Raw genomic sequence first — 17,654 nt, 5'->3', positions numbered from 1 at the left:
AAGGATGTTTTGAACAGCCATAAATACAATTTAACCAAGCTAAGAGATTATTGCAAAAACACATACAAACATTTCAGTACGTTTTAAAAAAATACTCTTGTCTGAATTAAAGCCCATCTTTGGGCTTTAAAGATTTGGACACAAAGAATACTCCTCTGGACATAGAAGAGAAATGGAACATTTCATAGCCCCAAAAGAAAATATCAGTGAAACATTCCCAAAGTGAGATTTATCTGAACTGAGCAAATGTATTTGTTCTAATTAGGTTTCCTGTTACTGTAATAAAATACTGATCAAAAACAACTTGGTAAGGAAAGGGTTTATTTGACTTCAACTTCCAGATCACAGTCCACCATTGAGGAAAGGCAGAAACTGAAGTAGAGGCCATGGAGGAAGGCTTCCCTAAAATGTCTTAGAAAACGTCCCTCTTGACTTTCCCCAAACAGCAATTCAATGGAGGCATATTCTCAACTGAAGTTCCCCTCCCTAGATGACCCTAGCTTACCTTAAGTTGACAAAAAACAAAAATTATCAACAACAAAACACCCCCCAAAACCTAACCACCACAATTTTCTTTAAACTCAGAAATGAGAAAAAGAAAGCTATTATTACAATCTTAATTCAACATTGTACATGAAATTCTATCCAATGTAATAAAATCATTAAAGATGTAAGTATTCAAAAATAAGAAACACAATTGAGATTGTTTGTAGATAACTTATAAATAGTGTAATAATGTAGTGGGTAGCCATTCCAGCTTTGATCTGGAAGTTCCAACCCCCATTGAGACTTCGGCAACTGTCACGCCTACAAGGCGGGGTCAAGGGAGGCGCCTGGAGACCTGAGATCTGGATGGGCCAGTGCTCTCTCTGTTCCGGGACCCTGGATGGTGGAGGTGAGCCAAGCAGAGCTCCAGAGAACACTGCTGGACTGCGATACACCTTCCCCAGACCCCACGACCTACCTATCCCTTAATTTGTAAGTTACGCCATTAAATAAATCTTTTAACTACGTGGAGTGGCCTTAATAATTTCACCAATATCTGGCGCCCAACGTGGGGCTCGAACCCACGACCCTGAGATTAAGAGTCTCATGCTCTACCGACTGAACTAGCCGGGCGCCATTTGTAGCTGGAGAATTTTTCTCCAGCTCCCACCACCAAGTCCCGCCAGTCCCAGAGCCCACTTATAAAATAAACACACAGACTCTTACATTATTTAAACTGCTTGGCCATTAGCTCAGGCCTATCATTGTCTAGCTCTCACTCTTATATTCAGCCCATTTCTATTAATCTATACTTTGCCACGTGTCTTGTGGCTTACCGGTACTTTACATCTTCCTTGTCTTGGCGGTGGCTCCAGCTGGTCTCTCCTTCCTTCCTCCTTCCTCAATTCTCCTCTCTCCTTGTCCCACCTATACTTCCTGCCTGGTCACTGGCCAATCAGTGCTTTTCAGTAAAAACCCCTAACTGTATGCTTTTTGCATTATTATAAACAGAGACTTCAGCAAAGTGGCTGCATATAACATTAATGAACAAGATTCATTTTCATTTTTATCTATGAGCAGTAAACCATTAAAACGTACTTAAAGAGAAGACCCAATTTGCAGTAAACAGTATTAGAAATTTCAAGAATTGGGGAACAAATCTAATAATACATATATAAGATATCAGAGAAATTATAAAACATAATTAAGATGTGTTTTAAAGAACTCAAGAAATGGAAGGTTTAATACCTTAAATTTGTTGGGTTTTCCCAAATCAAACTACAAATAAAGCTATATTCCAAAACTATGTCCATATAATGTGATGATACAATTTATATGAAAGATAAAAGAACCAATAATAACCAGAACACAATTGACAACAAAGATGAACTGGGGGATATTTTCCAAGGTATTAAGAGTTACTTTGAATCTCTAGTATCAAAAGAGCACAGTAGTGGTACAGGGATAAATTAAATCACCATACCAAGATGAGTTTCACCCACAAGAAAAGACAGGCTCAGCAGCAGAAGTAGGTAAGAGAGCTACCAAATGCCCTGATACATATAGCCAAAATCCATATTCAAACTCGATAGAAAACAGATTAAAATGTTTAGTAAATGACACAGAACAGTGTATTTTAATGATATACTAAAAGATTAACATTTTTACACTTGATCTTAGCCAAAAGGCCGAGAAGCGACAAAGATTAGCATTTTTAAGTACACTAAGACTCATTTGTCTGACTCTTTTGCCTGCTTTGGGGACACTTTCCTCCTCCTGGGTTGCCTTGTCCAACCTTAATAACAAGGGGAGGTGCTTAATCTTACTGCAACTTGATATTCCATGTTTGGTGGATTCCCATGGGCAGCTTACCCTTTTCTGAACAGAAACAGAGGAGGAGTGCATGGAAAGAGGGGAGGGACTGGAAGGGGAAGCTGTGGTCAGGATGTAATATATGAAAGAGAACAAAAACACTTTAAAGAAAATGAAGAAGAAAAGGAAGATTCTGGAAGACTTTATTCAGAGTACCCCAAGACAAGCAAGAATTGGTAGGAAAGGTACATAAATTCCATACAGCTATGAGAAGCATGAACAACCTAGTAGAAAATTAATGAAAAGAGCCAAATGTAGTGGCACAAACTTGTAATCCCAGCAATACGGAGACTGAAGGAGGAGAATCACCATGTGCTTAGGCCAGCCTGAGCTGCATTTTGAGTTCTATGTCAGACTTGCCTATAGCCTGAGGCTCTATCTCAAAAATAAATAAATAAAAGAAGATAGAAAGAAGCTGACAAGATACATTTCACAGAACAAGAAATGGGACCAAAGAAGAAATTTGTATCAAGACATATTAGACACCAAGTTATGTACAATTTAGTAACAAAAAATAATGTCTAAAAGTGCCTAAAATTGGAATACAGTTTGACATTTCCTCCAAAAGTTGTACACTGGTATGATACATGGCTTAGAACTTCCAATCCTGTGTCTACACACCCAAGAAAAATATTTACTTACAATATGATTGGAAATGTGTTCAAGAAATTTCACAGCAGTGTTGCTCACAACACAAGATGCTTACAAAGAACCCTAACAGTGGTCACTGAGAGACAGATTGAATAAACTGTAGTACAGACACCAGACACAGGAGACACATGATGAGTTAGTATATATGTGTGTATACTTTCCTCTCCCCAAACTCCACACACACACACACACACACACACACATTAGTCAAAATGAATGAACTGTTATAACAAATAGCATTATGTATGAATTTTAGCAAAATAATATTAAGAAAAATAAATAAAGGGTAATTATTTCATGCATATCTGGGCATTCTATAAGTTTAACATAGCTAACAATTTAAAGTGTTTCCTTTAGGAATACATTTCTATGCAAAAGAACTATACAAAATTAAGACAAAGGAGTCATGAAAAAGCAGAAATAGATTAGTGTTATTTCAGATGAAGGGAAATAGGAATGGAGAATTTGTAAAATGTTAACCTCACCTGCAATCTTTAATTTTGGATGGTTGAGAATATTTCTATTTCTTAAAGCTACAATTAATTAACCAACAAACAAATCAAGGCAGGTTGTATTTGAACCAGTGAGGAAAGTGCTCTGAAAGTGCTCTTAAAGTCCAGCAAAAAGTAAATTTAACAGAAGGCTACAGAAACTGATGTAAACAGAATCATGAAGAATCCTGTTCCTCAGGAATAGTGTCAGGCCACCTTAAGAAATAAAGCATCTAACACCAAGTTATGTGGGTAGGAAGAAGAGGAGGAACTGGGAGGAGTTTGGGGAGAAGAAAGAATATGATCAAAATATAGTGTATGTAAAATTTTCATTTAAAAAAAAAAAGCAAAGTGTCCTAATTTCAGAAGTACTCACTGATGACAGAACAATCAACGAAGATAGATAAGGAGCAGTTTATAAATAATCACAGACGAGTTTCAAACTGAGAAATGCAATAGTTACCCCTATTTTCTACATTGTTTTTATACAGACAGATATAAATAAATGTACACACTTTTCCAACTTTTAAGTTATTTCTATTTTTTGAAATTAAAATATGATTACATCATTTTCCCATTTCCTATTTCTCTCTCCCTCCCATCTCTCCCATGTACATCCACCCCATGTTGCTCTCTCAAATTCATTGCCTTTTGACTCTTTTTCTTTAATTGCTGTTATATATATTTTAGTCATGTGACATTTTGCCAACCTCACTCTTTCTTATCACTGATTTTTAATTCCTTTTGTCCCCTTTCCAGCTTTTTAGAACCCATTTATATATGTGTGTGTGTGTGTGTGTGTGTGTGTGTGTGTGTGTGTGTGTGTATGTGAACATTACACATTAAGATCCACATACGAGAAAGAAAATATGACATTTGTCTTTCTAGGCCTGGGTGATGTTTCTTAGTATGTATTCCAGTTCCCTCTATTTCCTAAAAAAAATTATAATTCCACTTTTATATGCTTCTGAATAAAATCCCATTGTGTATACCCTTTTTTACATCCATTCACATGTTGATGAAAATCTAGAAGGTTTTAATTTCTTGGATATCATGAATAAAGCAGCAATCACTGATGTGCAAGTGTCTCTGTGGTAGGATAGAGTGTCCTTTGGAGATTTTGCCAAGGAATAGTATAGCTGGGTCATATGATAGTGCCTTTTTTAATTTTTGGAGAAACCTCCATAATGATTTCAATAATGAATATACTAATTTTCACTCCCATTCATAGTGAAAAGGGTTCCTTTTTCCCCACATCCTCTCCAACATTTGTTTTTAGATTTCTTGATGACAGCCATTCTGACTGGGATGTGGTGGTACCTCAAAGCAGTTATTATTTGCAATTCCTTGATTACTGGGGATGTTGAACACATTTTAAAATAGTTACTGACCATTTGTGCTTCTTCTTTTGAGAACTATCTGCTCATTTCATTAGCACATTTGTTGACTGGCAGTGTTATTCCCTTGGTGTTTAACTCTGAAGTTCTTTGTAAATTCTGGTATTAGCCCCCTGTATAAAGAACAGCAGGTAAAGATTTTCTTCCATTCTGTGGGCTGTTTGTTTGTTCTGTTGATGGTTTCTTTCACTGTACAGAAACATTTTAATTTCATGTCGTCCCATCTGCTGATTCTTGGAGTTCTGATCAACTAGTTCTTGCCTAAAACTATCTTGAAGTACATTCCTTGTCTTCCTCTAGCATTTTCAGCATTTCAGTTTTTGAATGAAGGTCTTCGATCCACTTGGAGGTGAGTTGTGTAGAGGGTGAAAGATATGAATCTCATTCCATTCTCCTGCAAGTAGCTATTGAGCTTTGCCAGCACCATTTGTTGGACAGGTTGCCTTTTTTCCACTGCATGTTTGTTGTACTTTTCTTTCCAAAAATAATGTGTCCATAGCTTTATCACACTTCCTTGGTCCTCTATTCCATTCCATTGGTGTGTCTGTTTTTATGCTCACACCAGCTGTCTGTTTTTATAGCTAATATATCTCTGTAACTCTGTGGTATAAGTTGAGGTCAGGTATTACAATACTTTCCGCTCTATTCTTTCTCCTTAGCATTGCTTTGCCTGTTTGTGATCTTTCATAGTTCCATATGAATTCTTGGATTGATTTTCATTCAACTTTTGGAGGTTTTGTTTGTTTGTTTGTTTGTTTTATAATTTTACACATGTATGGCATGCATACTAACCACTCTCACCCTCCACCTCTGGATTGCTTTTTCTCACTTCTATAAAAAATGACATCAGAAGTTTGATGGAACTTGTATTGAATCTGAAGTCACCCACTCTGTAAAAGTTTACTAGAATTCAGCAGTGAATCTATATGATCCTGGGCTTTCCTTCAGGAGGAGACATTGCATTTGAACATTTTAAAACTAAAATCTTTTAAAGTAAAATATAACTACATCACTTTTCCTCTTCCCTATCCTCCCTCTAAGTCCTCTTATGTCCATCCTCTCACTCCCTCTCAAATTAATGAATTATTATTATTATTATTACATAGATAAATTAAATAGACAGACAGATGAATGAAATCTAAATACAACCTGCTGAGTCTGTTTAGTGTGGTTTGTGTGTATATGGTTTCAGTGCTGAGAACTTTGTTTTGGAGAAACAGGGGGCTCATCCCTGGGAGAGGTTAATTTTCCCTCTTTCAGCAGCTTTTAGTTGCTTGTAGCTCTTTGTATCAGAGTGGGACCCCATAAAATTTCCCCCTACTTATATTATAATGTCAATTGATATTGTCATCATGCAGATCTTGTTTGGGCAGTCGTATTATTGAAGTTTTGTGGCGAAGATTTCCTGTCACAGCAGACTTCTTGGCCCTCTGGCTCTTACAGTCTTTCTACCCTATCTTCTGTGATGTCCCCTGAGTTTTAGGTACAAAAGTTATGCCATATCAGTTAGGGTTGGGGTCCCCATGATCTGTTGATCTCTGCATTATCACCAGTGTGGTTTTCTGTGATGGTCTCCATTTGCTACAAAGAGAAGCTTCTTTGTTGAGAGGTGAGAGATTCTTGTCTGTGGGCGTAAGGATTTTAGAAAGCAGTTAGGAATGGTGGTCTAGTAAATTGACAGTAGCACATTTCTCTGCTAAGATCCATGACTTTGCTAGTCCTGGGTAGTTGGCAAGGTTTCTAGTACTGGGCATGATTTACTTCCCGTTACATGGCAGACCTGTCTAAATATGAGAGTGAAGCATTGGCATACCCACTATTGGTGTGTCAGGACCTATGTGTCCTTTTATATCTTATAGTGTTCGTTTCATGAAATTGAGGGCTCTAGTATGCAGTGCATAAATGTTTAAAACTGTTGAAACTTCTTGACAGTTTGCTGCTTTTATTAATATGTAGCACCCCTCTTTCTCTCTTCTGAGTGGTTTTCATTTGAAGTCTACTAGATATAATAGCCACACTGGCTTATTTACAGTTGCTCTTTGCTTGATAGTTTTTATTTCTATTCCTTAAACACTCAGTTTTTTTGGACATCTTTGCTAGCTAACTGAGCTTCCTGGAGGCTACAGAGAGTAGGTTCCTGTTTTTTAAATCCAGTTGGTTGCTCTGCATCTTTTCTATTGGTGAGTTTTTTGTGCTTCAAGATATCACCAAAGAAGTTTTGCTGTTTTTTAAGCATTTGTTAGGCAATGTTCTGGTTTGCTATATTATTGGTACTACTTTTCCTTCTTATTCTTCTCTGTTTTTCATTTTGGGAGTTTGCTGTTTTGCTGTACTGGACGTGGCTGATGCTTTCTCATCTTCTCTTTGTTCATCTGGTCCTTTCATGGAGTGTATATTTTCATGTGTTCTCATAGAGGAGGCTGTCTTTCTTCTTCCTTTTTATATAGCATTCCTTTAATACTTTCTGTAATGCTGGCTTGGTTGTTATTAATTGCCTTAATTTGTGTTTGCCTTGAAATATCTTCATTTTCTACCTATTTTGTAAGATAACTTAGCTTGGTATAGCATCCTTGGTTCATATTTGCTTAATTTCAAAGATGGAAATATTTTTTTGTAATATTCCTGCTACTGTATGTGAGTTAACATTTCCCAGTACCACTTTTTGCAGTGTTTCTTTACTTAACAGTTTTGCCATCCTGACTATGATGTATCATGGAGACTTTCTTCTCTGGTTGTGTATGTTTGGGGTTCTAAATGCCTCTTTTATTTGGATGTCTATTTTGTTCTTTAGGTTTGAGAATTTTTCTGCTATAATTTTATTAAATAATCTCTATTGATTTTGCTTTTATCTCTGTTCCTTCTTCTACCAGAAAAATTCTAAGGTTTGGTCTTAAATGTTTCACAGACATCTTGGAAAGATCATTTGTCATTTATATTTTCTTTTCCTTGTATATGTCTCATTGTATTATTGTCCTCCATCTCCAAAATTCATTCTCCTGCATGAGCTTGTCTATTGAGTTATATGATGTTTTTACTAGCTCCTTGAGAATTTCATGCATGTTTTGATTGTATTCCCCTCCCCCATCTCCTCTTCTCTCTACCTTCCTTCCCTATCCATTCAGCTTTGTGTCTTCCTGTCTTAGTGTAGTTTTTGACTAACCATTTATTTCATTTCCAATATTTCTGCTTTTATCAGTGTTTCAATTGCCTTGTTGAATTTTTGTCTCTATAAGTTTCTCTTTCTCCTCTAATGTATTACCTGTGTTGGTCACTTTGGGGACTCTCTTGTCACGGTCTTAGATAGATTTCTTTAGTTTGTGCATGTGTTTGTTTAATACTTGTGGTCATGAATTATTTTAAAAGGTAAGATTCTGAAATCTTAAACATTTCAACTATCTTTGTGATTTTCAATTCTATTATAGGAGAGGGGGAGGTTGGTAATGTGTCTTTGTGGGTTATTGTATCATGATCTTTGTGTTTCTTTGTTGTGTCTTGGGTATCTGTTGGAATGGATTTGTATTACAGTTTTAACTTCCCTGTGGTCAGTTTAAGTGCATTGATAATAAATTCAGAGTTGTCAATAATATGTCAGTGTCAGTATCACATTAAGGAAAAAATTCAAAGCACTTCCTCTTGGTGTCATTTAACCAAGACCAAGCCTGCATTTGAATTCTCTACTTTGTTTTCTTTGTGACCTCCATCTCTCTGTGTGTCTGTTGTATGAATCTGAATCTATGCCTTTCTTAAGGCTGTCTTGTGAATTTGTCCCTGTGTCTGTGTCTCTCTGTTTCTAAATGTTTGCCCCTAGCAAAGGGCTTTCTTTACTCTGTATTTATTGAACAGGACAGAAAGTGTCACATGGGAAATGAAAGAGGGATACTTTTTAGAAATATGTAAGAGTTTTACAAGGGATTAAGTCACTGACTCCAAGTGACCCCAATGAACTCAGATAAAAAACATTATTACAAGTATCATTGCTTACCAAGAAATACCTGTTTGTTGAGTTCAACATTTATGGTGGATATTAATTTAGAATGTTGCTTTCAACCTTTATTTTATGTTTTCCCAAAATTATTCTCAAAACACATATACAAACACACACACACACACACACACACACACACACACACACACACACACACACATTACTCTTGGATCAGAGGCATGGAAGAGTACATAAATTAAGACTACAGTTATGCATTTGTTTAGGTTGTAAACAGTGATTACATGGGAAATCCAAGGCAAGTAAGGTTGGTTTGTTACATTGTTCTCATAAAGGCAGGTTAAGCAAACAGTTTGAGTACACAATAGGCTAGCAGTCTTAAGGCTTGAGTGACCTCAAAGTGTATTATTAACTCTGGCTGTGTATTTCAGCAAAAGTTCTAGTCTCTTGGAATGTAAGAGATATTTTGATAACGCATTGCCACATTTCCCCTTCTTCTTACTCTGGTTGTTTTGTTTTCTACGAGTCTTCTAAGAGGATGTGTGCATGAAGTTCACTCGTGGAAACTGGTAAAACCTGGGTTCCTATCTGGGGTTACTGACACAATCCAGTTTGGCCAGGTGACAGCAAAGACATAGATGGGGATGGATGATGATTATCAGAATAAGCAAATGGGGTCTAACACTGGCTGTACACAGAACTCTATGAACTGGCTAGGGTCTGGAATCAAGAGTCCTGTGCTGACCTCTTCCATCGCAGGAGTCAGAACTCTGATCTGTGGTCAACTCTGGGGCTGATGGAGCCAAATCCTCTGACCCATGGTGAACTCTGGGAACACTCTTGTAACACAGGCCTCTCAACTTTTTTGATGTAAGTTTTATTTTTGTTTTATTGAAACTTGGTCTTCCCATGTAGTCCAGGCTGGTGTGTAGGTGTGTAACTTTATTTGTAGCCAAGGCCAGTCTGGAACTCACAATCTTACTACTGTATAACAAACAAACAAACAAACAAAAAGCTGAGCTCTTTTGCTTTCTTTTCCCATTATTTCATGGAAGACTGAGAAACAAATTTGCTAAGCATAGTAGTTGTTAAGTAACAGTTTCCTCTGTGACCAAAACATTCCATCAGGCAGGGCATGGAGCTCCTTAAGCAGGGAGGCAAACAATCAAAAATGAATAGAATAGCTTCACGAACTCCCTGGAACCAATCAGATTCACTAGGCCCTTCTCTGCCAGAGTAAGCAGAGCCCAGCTGCAAAGATTTGGAGAGGAGAAAGGCTGTTAAGACTCTGAGAAGAGCTGCCTGGAAGAGGTTTAGACCAATTGAGGCACCTGGAAAAGACACTCTGACCTATTGAGCTGAGGCACAGGCTGTGCACATTGCTCCAGTTCCTCAGCTTTGGTGAACTATCACCCATGCTGGGGTGGGCTTTGGTAATACAGTTGTCTTTGAGTCATTTCTGCCCCTGTAAGTAACTTCTCCCCCGTACTCCTGTAAGTTACCTCAACAAAACTCATTGGTTCATCAAATTGGACTTGGTGGTAGCATCTGTATTTTGGCCTGTCAGGAGAATCCTATCTAGGGTGAGTAGGCATCTGCTACATCTCCCCATTTTATCACACAACAGTGGTGCACACTTATACTCCTAACGCTTGAGAGGCAATGACAGGAAGAACTCAAGTTATAGGACAACTTGGACTACACAGTGAGACCCTGCTTAAAAACAAACGTGTAGCATGAATCTTAAAAGTTCTTATTAATAAAATCAAACCCGGGGATAGTTATTGTGGTGAACTGGAAGATCAGAGAGCCAGAACAAGCCACAGCTACCTCACCTCACAGGATCCTCAGCTGGTCTTGTTTCCTCAGACTGGAGGCCTCTGAGTCCTCATCCAGAACGGGTCTCAGCTGAACTGTGCTGCTCCAAAGCCTGAAAGCTTAACCAGCCAAATACTTAACCAGCCAAATGCTTCTAGTTTCTGGTCCTCACGCCTTATATACCTTTCTGCTTTCTACCACCACTCCCTGGGATTAAAGGCTCGCTTTCTGGGATTAAAGGCGCATGTCACCATGCCTGGCTGTTTCCAATGTGGCCTTGAACTCACAGTGATCCAGAGGGATTTCTTCCTCTGGAGTGCTAGGATTAAAGGTGTGAGTGCCACCGTTTTCTAGCCTCTGTATCTAGTGGCTGTTCTGTCTCTGACCCCAGATAAGTTTATTAGGGTGCAAAATATTTTGGGGGAACACAATACCACCACACAAACAAGCAACAACAAAAGTCTGCTGGCTGTAATTAAGTATTTTAAAGTATTTGATCATTTTTAAGTGGCAATACATCAAGTACAGTTAGAAAAAAACCATAAAATGGATAATCATCATGCAGGGATGGATCTGGTGACTGGATTTTGCATTTAGGTAGAATATAGCCATAGATTCTTTCCTCCGAAACAGGTGCATTATGTTAGCAACACTATGCTATTTGTTGTTTCCAAATTTAAAGTTAGAAAGAAATATGTCCCATGTTTAGTTGCAATGGAGGCAGTAATCTAGTGAAGTGACCTCAACACTCACTCTCATCCCCTTCTAGCTTGCCTTCTTTCACTGCCAAACCTGGGAAATTAAATCTCCATTTCTGAGTCTCCCTTACAGTTGTTTTTGGATGCAAATTAGTTTCTACCAATTAGATGTACTTTCATGAGATTTAAAAGGCAGACGTGATTTAAGGGTGATTTTCCTGGGAATGCTTTGATTGTTGTTGCCAGAGAGCAGTCTTAAAGACAGCATTTTTCTGCATCAGCATTCCAGTGTTCTTTCTCTTAGCTGGTATTCAGAAGCAATTGTATTTGTAATGGAGGATGCACTCAGCCATGGATGCCCTACCATCTGAGTCATGGGTTGAAAGGTAGCTGCAAATTAATGGTGGCTTCCCAAGTCTTCTAGGACCAGTCATCCCTTGAGTACTTGTGCTTAACAGTTCCAGTGGGAGGGTTCCAAGTCCTTCATTTCCTGGGGTGAGCAAAGGTAGTATGTCCTCTGGCAGACGAGTTCTGAGGTGCTATTCTGAGTTTCCATTCTGTAGACCCAGTTTAGAACACATTCCCCTAAGCCCTGCCAACATATATATGAAATAAAAACCTTTCCCTTACATTAAATATCTCCAAAAGTAGAGCAGGTATGTTTTGCTTCTGAGTGAATTCTACTGATAGAAATGTGCTCTTGAAAAATAGTTTTTATTATTATAAATAAATGTTTTGTTTGTTTATATTTTATTATTATCACATATTGTACAGAATGGCACTCAGAACATTTAAATATATATGTAGAGAATACTTTTAATATATGAAAATAGCATATTGCCCTACTACCTTACTTTACTGTCCCCTCCCACACTAAAACATTCCATTCATCTAATATTTTTTCTTCTACTTCCTTTATTAGTGTATTGAAATTACACAAAATCGGCTTCATTGTGATATCTTGATATATGCATATCACATATTTTGATCAAATTTACTTAAACTACCTTCTCTTGGCCCATCTCCTCTATGTCTCCTTCTGTTCTACTAATAGTCCCATTTCCCTTTTCATTTACTCTAGATTCTATATGTAAATGAAGACATGCAGTATTTATCATTCTGTACCTGACTTATTATGCTTAAGATGAAGAGTTCCAATTCCATCCAGTTTCCTACCAATGTGATTTTGCTCTTGTTTTGAGAAATAAATTTTATAAGCAATTCTTTTTTGCTTGTTGAAAAACATGACATGAAAATATAGTCTAATTTTGATTGAATTTCATGCTATGTTTGGTTTGTAAAATGTTAAATTTAAACTTCTCTAATGCCCAGCTTATCTATAAAGCTTTTAATTATACATGCAAACACATTTCCATAAAATAAATAATTAAGCACATGGCAAAGAAAAATCCTGCTCCAAATATTTATGGATTTGTAAATTACTCCTGTCATTTAAGCTAAGCTGTTAAACTTTAGGCATTGTCACTAAAATAAATCAAATTAAACTTATTCTAATATCAACTTATATCCATTGAGGGATTATTCTGAGCCAACATATTGCATCCAGCTTTTTTCCTGGCCATACATAGTTGACATTAGAAAACAGTCTCAAAGACAAACTATATGCTTCCCAAAGATAAACTAATGTGAAGGTTGGGGTGTGGAGGAATTGGTTGGTTTGGGGCTTTTTGCCTTTTGGAATGGAGGTTTTACTATGTAGCCCAAGAGAGTCTCAAACTCCTGATCCTTCTGCCTCAGCCTCACTAAGTGCCTGAGATTATAACTTTATTGTACTATAACCAACCATGTGATATTACTGTAATAGATAAGGTGCATGCTAGTGAGCATTCAGCTTAAGAAGGTGCCATCTGCTATAAATTTTGGTTCATTTTTAGACGGAAGTAAATTGCTGTGCTGTGGGATATTGTTCTGTATGCTATGAATATGTGTTGCTCTGATTAGTTGATAAATAACATGCTGATTGGCCAGTAGCCAGGCAGGAAGTATAGGTGGGGCAAGCAGATGAGAATTCTGGGAAGAGGAAGGGCTGAGTCAGGAGTTGCCAGCCAGACACAGAGGAAGCAAGATGTGAAGGCAGAACTGAGAAAAGGTAACAAGCCACATGGCTAAACATAGATAAGAATTGTGGGTTAATTTAAGTGTAAGAGCTAGTCAATAATAAGCCTGAGCTAATGGCTGAGCACTTATAATTAATATAAGCTTCTGAGTGATTATTTTATAAGTGGGCCATGGGACTATGGGGTCTTGGCAGGACCCGAGAAATATTTGTCCTACATTACTGCCAAAAACCGAAATAATACAGAATAAGTAATCTCAGTTGTCAATAATTTCCTGTTTGTATATTAATAATGGCAGATGGAAAAACAACCAAGCAGACACCGACTTTAGGAATAACCCATGATTTTAAACACAAATGTGGAAAAACACTTCAGCTGGTATATCATTTAGCCAGTTCCTTTTCTGCTGATGCTTATGACTTCCCTGGTCACAGGTTTTTTAAGTTCTCAGTACTAGATGTGAACTTCCCCCTGTGAAGTGGCCTTAAGTCTAATCAGAAATTTGATTCTAACTCTAACCCTGAAGCCACTATTGCACTAGCTGGTACATCTTGCCTGCCACTTCCATCATGAAGCATGCTGGATCCACAGCTAAGTGGACTTTTAGGCATAGGCATAACTCTCCCCGGCATCCTTAATAGAAACTTCTGGCACTACAGGAGCTAGTTCACAGGGAGGGGACACTTTGAGTTCAGTCTTTGTTTTGTTTCTCTAAGTCTGGAAGCCAAAGCATGCAACTTGTTCAGCAGCAGGGTCTTACCATTCATGCAGTTCTGGGAGGCAACCAATAAATCTGACAATAGCCTTTATTGTTTTAAGGGCCTCTAGGGCCTCTGTGGCCAACAGCTCCTAGGAAGCTCCTAGCACTGAGATTCCCAGTTAACAGCCTTATAGCTTCTACGAGCCTCTGTTTTTATCTTTTAGGTGCTCTTTAGCACTTACAGTTCCAGAGTTGCAAGCTTTCTCGAGTCACTTTGGTGGTTATCACTTGCATCTTACTCAACCATAAAGCTGCCAAGAATTCCAGGGCAATACCTGATTTTGTGCCCATAGTGAACTAATTCTCCATGCTTCTTTTGAGGCAATCTCATGTCTCTTAAATGAGTCTCTAAATTTGCAAAACATTCAAAGGTTAGCATTGTGCTAGCTATTTTTAATGAAAACTTAATAAACAAGATGGGCAGAACAATGACACAAAGTCCTGAGCCAACATCTCATAATGAATAGGAAGGCTGTGGAGATATCCTTGTGGAAGCACTTTGAATGTCTGCTATCTTTGTTCTCAGTGTTGGGTGATTACAGAAAAATCACAACTAATTTTTATCCTTGGGAATTCTGGCTTCACAGAAAACTAGTCACATTTACCTTCCAGTAACCCAGACAGACTTCTTTCTCTGCTTTGCCTTTCACATACCTATAGGTTGCTCTCCCACTTTACAGACACGTTTTACATGCTAGTCTAAGTTACTTAGAACTGACAAAATCTTTCCAACTTGAAAAATCCTGCCCTACCAAAGGACTCAGCAAATCTGCTAAAGCTGCATGCCAGAGTCCATGTCCTTGCTAAATCCAGTTCTTCCTTAAGTCTTTGGTGAGGCCTATCCTCTCAGGCTCTATGAACTGCCCATCTTACAATGCTTTCCCCCTAACTAGTTCTCTCAGTAGTGCCTGTCCTTCCTCAGTTATCCTCCAGTCCCTGATATCCATGCATTGGTGATGACTAATTATCTCTAATGACTCAAATGAGCCAGTCCATCAGGGACTAATTCCCCTTGTACTGCCTCAGGATACACAGTCTGTGTCTCAAGGGAGGATGTGCGGTTATATTGACCAATTTCTCTGTTTCTGCAGCACTCAGACTAATCCTATCTGCCCCTATATCCCACAACCTTATATCCCACAGTCAGGCTGTGGGAGATTCTTTTGTTGTTTATTTAAAGCTATTCCCTGATTTCTGAAATTCTTGAGTTAAATTCTTTGATGACTATTGTCTCTCAGCAGACCATTGTTAAGACCCCTGTCTGCACGCAGGTTCAAGACTTTTCCCTTTCTCTGTATCAAAGGTCAGACCTTGGGTATCTTTTGTTGTTTCTAGGGTACTCCCTTTCCCATCACTACTTGACTCCCCAGATGGGTTCCAGGTTTGAGGGTCACAGGACAGGCTCTGTACTACTGATCTAACTAGGACTCTCTTCCATTTTCATCCCTAGCCACACACAAAAAAAATGGCAGGCCAACACCTCTGTTTTTTCTTCTCTTTTATCCACTTTACCAACAATCTTTGAGGCCACCACCGACGATGCCAGCCTCAATTCCCCTTTTCACTAATATTCTCCTCTTATACTTGTAATCTCTAGGCTGCCCACTCTGGTAGCCCAAACTCTGGACTGGACCCCCCCCCATCAAGTAGACATGCTACTCCATATCACCTAGAAGAAATTTGCTATCCTGGGATTTCCTCCACCAATGCTCTACAGCCTCACCTTTAGTTACTTGTCTCTATTCTCTTCACTGTCCATGCCCTAGCCACCACCTTCTCAAGCCCTATAGGGGCAAACCACCATGTCAAAAATTCCTTTGCAATACATCCCTTCAGACAACTTCACTTCATCTGTTTGTCTCATTTACCATTTCAGGGACAACACCATTGCTCTTCCCAAACTCATACTCAATTTTTTTTGTATCCTGAGGACTACATCAAGTGTTGCTAAAATTCCTTCCCAAGAGGAGACTTAGCAGCATCTGTCCCTTTCTCCTAAGGTCCAGATGATAAACTGAGGCATAACTCCACAAAGGTCCCCCTGAAGAATCAATGAGTTTATTGGGCTTCCTTACAGAGCCCAGGTAAGTGATTACATACAGAGATTTTAGATTCTCCTTCCCTAACTGGGCACACCTAAAAAGTCTTACAGAACTGGAAATTGTTCCCAATAGCTGCTTAGATGGGGTCCCTGTTCTAATAATCGTCCTTGGCCTTCATACACTGTAGCCCTCCCCCAGGCCACATGCAGACTTGCTAAGTGGTAGAGAGCAGCTGGATACTTAGGCTAGACTCTCATCTCCTGCTTTACTCAATTGGAAGGGTGTAAACTATCAACAAACCCAGATGGGATGAGCTTTTGCGAGAGGGAGGGACTCAGGTGAACTCCTAAAGATGGAAATTACTTGGCTTAGAGGATAGTCACTAAGGACAACATGCTAACATGAAATGAGTGAATCTCAAGGGGCCTCAGTCCTAGTCAAAGAACTACAGGCAATAAAGATGCTGAGAGCAAAAGAAATGATCTTCCCCAGGGAAGAAACCCCAAACTTGATTGTCCAATATCAAGGGGTCAGCCCTAAGACCATATATACAGGCAACATTATATGGACTGAGCAGGTTGTGTTTATATATTTAGGAATACACACACACAAACATACAACAACAACAATTAAAGAAAAAGAAGTCTCTTGAGAGAGAGCAAGAGGGATGCAGGGAAAGTGTTGGAGGGAGGAATTTCAAGAAAATATTAAAGACTTCCCATCTCCTTTCCAGGGTGTAGCCCAGTGAGTCTCCCTGATTTGCCCATCCAGTCCTTCTCCCCAACCTACCATCTCTAGCCTAGGTCCTACATCCAGCCATCCTTGCCTACTCCACAACCAACTTCTTGTCTTTTGTCAGGACCTACCCTACCTGCCACCATTCATATGTCCCTTCTGTTCAGTATGCAACCTCTTCACCCAGCCAGACCTCCCACTTGTTTGCAATGTTTTTTTTTAAATTGGTTTCACTCTTCACTTACACTGTATTATTGTTTCCATGGTTATCTTACATTGATGGTTAAATAAAAAATACCTCTTCTATTATTGAAATTCTTTAACGCCTTCTCTGTGTACTTAACAAAAAACCAACTATCACGTACTTAACATAAGCCCCATAAACCTGGATGGTCAAGTACCTGTTAATTCTCTCTCTTTAATTATTTTATTTTATTCTTAGTCAAGGAAGGGGCCCATGCATGGGACAACACACATGTTGTGGTCAGAGGACCATTTCCTTTCTAGAATACTGTCTCTCCTTCCACCATGGCATTTAGGGATGAAATTCAGGTTGTCATGTTTGTGTGGCAAGCACTTTTACCCACTGAGACATCTCACTGGGACATGTTAATGCTCTATCATTACTCTGACACTACTTTGCTATCTTAGTGTCACTACTCCAGACTTGCAATTACTTTGTT

General features: G+C 38.6%; 1 non-coding gene across 1 annotated transcript; it reads right to left on the bottom strand.

Moving 5' to 3' along the window:
- Positions 1 to 1,046: 1,046 nt before the first annotated feature.
- Positions 1,047 to 1,119, bottom strand: Trnak-cuu (transfer RNA lysine (anticodon CUU)). Its single transcript has one exon. It is a non-coding gene; the product is annotated as a tRNA-Lys (tRNA).
- Between the last annotated feature and the right edge of the window lie 16,535 nt (positions 1,120 to 17,654).

This window comes from Peromyscus californicus, unplaced genomic scaffold (genome assembly GCF_007827085.1).
Source record: "Peromyscus californicus insignis strain IS unplaced genomic scaffold, ASM782708v3 Scaffold_10__1_contigs__length_136768540, whole genome shotgun sequence".
NCBI lineage: Eukaryota > Metazoa > Chordata > Mammalia > Rodentia > Cricetidae > Peromyscus > Peromyscus californicus.
This window is presented reverse-complemented; position numbering and strand designations above follow the sequence as displayed.